This window comes from Bidens hawaiensis, unplaced genomic scaffold (assembly GCF_021521415.1).
Source record: "Bidens hawaiensis isolate Kalapana, Puna unplaced genomic scaffold, B.hawaiensis_p1.1 tig00067328_1, whole genome shotgun sequence".
Lineage (NCBI taxonomy): Eukaryota > Viridiplantae > Streptophyta > Magnoliopsida > Asterales > Asteraceae > Bidens > Bidens hawaiensis.
This window is the reverse complement of record NW_027501935.1, coordinates 28,429-34,495: the sequence shown is the minus strand read 5'-3', so window position 1 is coordinate 34,495 and position 6,067 is coordinate 28,429.

Below are 6,067 nucleotides of genomic sequence, written 5' to 3'. Positions count from 1 at the left end.
TTCTTTTAATAACATAATCCTTTATAACAATCAATCAAATTAAGAAACAAATTGAATACATAGGTTACATAACCATGATATTAAACCAAAAATGTCAATTAACAAAACATTTGATCTGAACAAGAAACTTTCAAATATTTGATCTTTTAGTGTTTAGGTATGAAAGTATCTTGGCCACAAATATTACCCTTAAACTCAACACTCATGCCTTGTACTTTGTTGAGTAATCTAAAATACCACAGTACCAATTTTGTTTTCACATGAAAGTCTTTGTATGCTTTTTTTTTTCCCTACATCTTGATAATTTCTCGTGTAGCCCATCTTAACTTTTACCAATTTGGCATCCAAGAATCCATCGCATCCATATCATCTACACAAAACCGACAAAACTACAAATTTAATACACTAACAGACCACAAAAAAAGGATTATTTAGGAGCAAAACCTAAACAATAAATTAGAAGTAAACCTGAAACAAAGGTTATGCATTAGCTAAATATACAAAAATGTGTACCAACACGTATATACATACAACACCTTCTTAAATCATCATATCCCTACACAACTCTAAAGGTCATTATAAATATTAAAATTCATATTCTACTTTCCTACACACAGATCACTTATTACCTACACAGTCACATATCATATATGTTTAGCATACTGGCTACTCATACCATCTAAATAAAACCCTACTCAGATCATATATGTTTGTCATACTTGCTACATATCATACACACATATCATCAATATTCTACATCCTCATAAATTATCATACACAAATCACATATGTTCATCATATTATCTACAAATAACATATACACAAAACCGACAAAGCTACAAATTTAACACACAAATAGGCCAAAAATAAGATTATGTAGGTGCAGAACCTAAAGGTGTAAATTAGAAGTAAACCTAAAGCAAGGATTATACATAAGCTAAATACACAAAAACGTGTACCAACACATATATACACACAACACCTTCCAAAATTGCCATATCCCTACATAACTCTATAGGTAATTATGAATATTAAATTTCACATTCTACTATCCTACACACAGATCATCTATTACCTACGCATTCACATATCATATATGTTTAGTAGGCTTCCTACACATACCCTAATTGTAACTATAACATCCAAACTTGTTTAGAATTGAAAACCACAACGTCACGTGATATTCTTGCACTAAATACGTATTGTGTGACAAAAGTTCTTAACAATTAATTTCATAATACGCATACCTTTTTCAATGATATTTACGCTTCATTTTTGTAATAGCCACACATACGTCAACGTAAAAAAGTATCACTATCAGCATAAGAAATTAAAAATAAAGAAAGCAAAAACAAAATCCAAATCATTATGAACGCAAACATAACCTAAACTGCCTCGTTTTTTTCTTTGTTTATCTCAAATTTCATCTTCACAACACTTATACCCAATAATCATTTCTAAAAACAAATTAAATTCTAAGTGATTCCGATGATTCTGTGCCTCCTATCACAATTCAGTTCTTCACAAACACAGTGACGGTTTCGCTAAATGATACTGAAGGGAAAAAAAATGAAATTTTGAATGAATAAGCAAACACCGAAACATAAAATACATGAAATTGGACTAAGAAGCATAAACCCTAACATTTTCTACCAATGATTAATATTAAACTAACACATTGCTAAAATTTCCTACATCGATTCAAATAATAATAATAATAATAATAATAATAATAAATTGAATAAACAAAAGTGGTCCTTTGTTAACCACCGATTATTTTCAAAATAATATACATCCATAATTTCGTACATTAATTGGAATGCACAACATAAGAAATAAGATTTACAACATTTTTCAAACCTTCGTAACTGTAAATTCCTACTTCGACGGCTATCATGGTTTCACCTCGCCTGCTGATGCTCTTAAAAAACCCCAAAAGTCCCCTTTTTATATAATCCCGATGAATGATTTTTTGTAAATGAAAGAAAATATGAACAATCAATTGATTTTTTGTGAGATTGACTTGCTGGAGTTGTTAGGGGTTAATTTTGGAAATAAGTAATCACTAATGAGTGGAGCATTAAGTTTGGGATTTATTATTATTAGACATTGAGTCTTTTAGCTACAAAATTACTACAATACCCTTTTTGGTTAGAATTTTATTAAATCATTGAACCATTAATTACAAATATGCCATAACATATGTAAGCCATTGATCTATCTTAATCAAGGGCTATAAATGACTTCTCGCACTTCTCACAATAACCTGACTTCTCTCCTGAACCATCCCTTATATATATATATATATATATATGATTTGGTTCATTTCAGAAGTGTTTCTTATTGCGAGAAGTGCGAGAAGTCAATTGAACCTCACAAATTTTCTTTTATTATTTGTTTTTATATATAGATAGGGGTATACTTGTAAAAAAATGGTTTGTTTTATATATGGCGGGTAATAGTTTAAGGAGAGTTACATATTAATTTATATTAACTTAGCTTTTTTTTATATTTAAATTTTTGGTTAATGTGTATGTGTATGATTTGATAGTTTGATTCCATCGGTTGAATTGGGAATACGCCGTATATCAAAAAATTTGATATAGGTTATTGATTATGTTCTTGTTTGTCCCATGCATCAAACAGAACGTACTCGAAATAAAAATTAGCACATAAAAAACACATACTACACAACATATATGAAACTTATACGTACGCCATACATTTTATGAATATATGTATTTACATAATTACAAATACATGTACATACGTAGGCACGTAGGTACCTACGCACGTAGGTAGGTACGTACGTAGGCACGAAGGTACATCCGAACATAAGTACGTAGGTAGGTACGCACCTACGTATGTATGTGTGTATGTGCATATGTAGGGGCGTACACACGTAGAGACGTAGGTACATACGTACCTACGTAGGTATGTGTGTATGTACGTACCTACACTTCATATGGATACAAGAGGTTTTTACCATTTTCGTCACTGTAATCTTGCAAATAACAAGATATTCATCATCCATAAGATTAGATGAAGCATTTGTAAACCTTCAAAATGATAGTAAACCAAAAATATTAAATGATTTTCAAAAGAGAGATTTAATTGTGACTTTAATGGAAAGATTTAATTGACTAGTTAAGTAATTATGAGTTACACATTTGTTTTTAATGATGGTACATGCAAATTACTAGCATACCCTTTTTGGTATTAAAGTTCATTAAAATAGTGAAAATAAATTACAAGAGTGTCATTTTGAGTAATGACCATTGATCAAGCAAACTCAATGGATAAGATTCACTTCTCGTACTTCTCGCTGTAATATCACTTCTCACAAGATCCATTCCCTATATATATATATATATATATATATATATATATATATATATATATATACTAGTTTGAGGCCCGTGTATTACACGGGTAATAGATAAAAATTTTAAACTTTAACCATTAAGTGATTACAGTCAATAAAAAGATCATATATTGTTAACACAATTACAATTTACATTAAAATTACAGAAACTACATAGTTAAGATTACACAAATATGTTATAAATAAGTAAAACCTTCATTGTAAACTACATTTGTGATCGTATTTTTTGGTATACATTGTCTATCAAAAATCAAAATATATAGTTTATGTCTGCTTGTAACTCTTGATAAGGTAACATATAGGCCTGCTTATAACTCTTCTATGTGACAAATAAGGTTCTTCAAGTACATACCAACCCTGGATAAATGATAATGTATCCAACTAACAAAAAAATTATTCATTCACATAAAATATCATACCTTTTAATCAATTAATATGATGTCATTTGAGATTATTTGCTCACATTTATAAAAAAAAACATTATTATTCCAAAAACCATATTACCTGAACGTTGTTGATATAATCATCCTTAGAATTTATGATAAATTTGTTGGCATTAATATTTTGTGTATGAAAATTTTTTAATTGATTTTATATATTACAATTAACAATTGTATAATCAAGCAACATATAAAACTGAAAAACTGTAACAAAATAATTTGTTTCATTTCATATGAAATGTAATTGCCAGGAAAATGACAAAAACATACTAACTTTAAAATCATATTCAAATAACAGTGAGTTAGCAAAATATTATAAAATTTAAAGTTGCATAAAGTGAAGGTAGTTATTTTTATTTAGAGTAGTTGAAATTATTAGATTAGAAATGCTTAAATTTGAATACTAATTCCGTGTTATTAGTTAATATTATGGAAAGTTGTTTAAATATTTAATTAATCGATATATATATATATATATATATATATATATATATATATATATATATTAAAACTAATAAAAATTATAAAACAAAAATTTCGGATTTTATGAAAGCATGGTAAATTACTTTTAGCTGGATTAACTGTTTCTTTTTTAATTAATGTGAAATGAAATATTCCTTGAAATGTAATGAGAAGCATGATTAAGTTACAAATAATAATAATAATAATTATTATAATAATAATAAATATTTCTATTAAGTTACGTTATAATAAGCATGAATCTTAATGAATTTTTATAACATATTTTAATAATAAATGTCGTGACTGTAATTTTTTTTTAAATTTTATATATACCTTTATTTTTTAATATAAACCATAATAAACACTTTAATTATGTACTAACCAACATGTAACCAACACTTTAATTATGTACTAATTTAATTGTATAAAAATTAAATTAATAAGTTAATATAATATTGAAATTATGTAAATAACTAATTAAAATGATATTCTATGTTTTAATATTCTAAATGATTTTGAAAAGCGAAAATAGTGGAATGAAATCGAAGCAGATTTTTTGGTAATTTGTCTTATAAGACAAATTAAGTAATTTGTCTTATAAGACATATTAAATTAACTATATTTAAATATATAAAAAAAAGTAATTTGTCTTAAATGTTTTTAATTAAGTAATTTGTCTTATAAGACATATTAAATTAACTATATTTGAATATATAAAAAAAGTATAAGTCAGGTCATAAAATATATGTTTATAAAGCATTTTGGTCTCAGTTATGGAAAAAAAATATTAAAAACTAAATATTGATCTTCTTATTACTAAAACATTTTATACTGCACAAAAAAGTCATATAAATAAATGATTAATTTCATATATACCCTTACAAAATGACAGATAGTTCATATATTAAATCGTTATACATATGGAATATAGTTATAATATTTAACTTCAATGATTTAATGATAAACATCAAGATATATAAAATAGGTATTCTCTATGTTTGCAATATTTATATAAAATGTTTGGAGAAAATTATTAAATCCAAATTTGAAACCAATCTTATATAAAAAAATTATGCCTTGCTGCTCGAATCCCAGTTTAAAAACAATTTGTAGTTTAACATACAAATCCAAATTATTCGACAATGATGCACCTTTATTATCTTTATTTGCACTTACTCGTGACTTTAAAATTTTATTCTAACAGATCTGCAACTTCAATTTTTATATTTTCTTATTTTCTCATGTTAATAAATGAATCGGTTAGGATTAAATTTAATAAAATATTGAATTCATGTATTAAAATGGTTTAATAGATAAGGACCATATATTAAAATTGGTTGAAGAAAATGTGAGAAGGGCTATGAGATTGACAAGTGGCAAAAGTAGTAGTCTTTTATTATTATAATATATATATATATATATATATATATATATATATATATATGGAGTGAGATCAAATGAAAGTTCTTTTTAAAGAGAAAACTTAAAAACTTCTAAATAATTATTTTTAACTTTATTTAAAAATCTTTTTTATAGTTTCTTTTTTTTCTATTATTCTTATACGTTGCCTTATTGTTCCAAAAAAAAAACACCTTTGTCGGTAACCTCGTTGGTGTAGTGCACATGTGTAATAGTGTGCATTGCATATATGCAAAAGCTAGTGTTGCATTGCATAGGATACAACACTATTACACATATTTGATACACGTTATTGTATATATGCAATATAAGACTAATACGCACATCGAATACACATTATTACGAGTGTGTAATACAACAT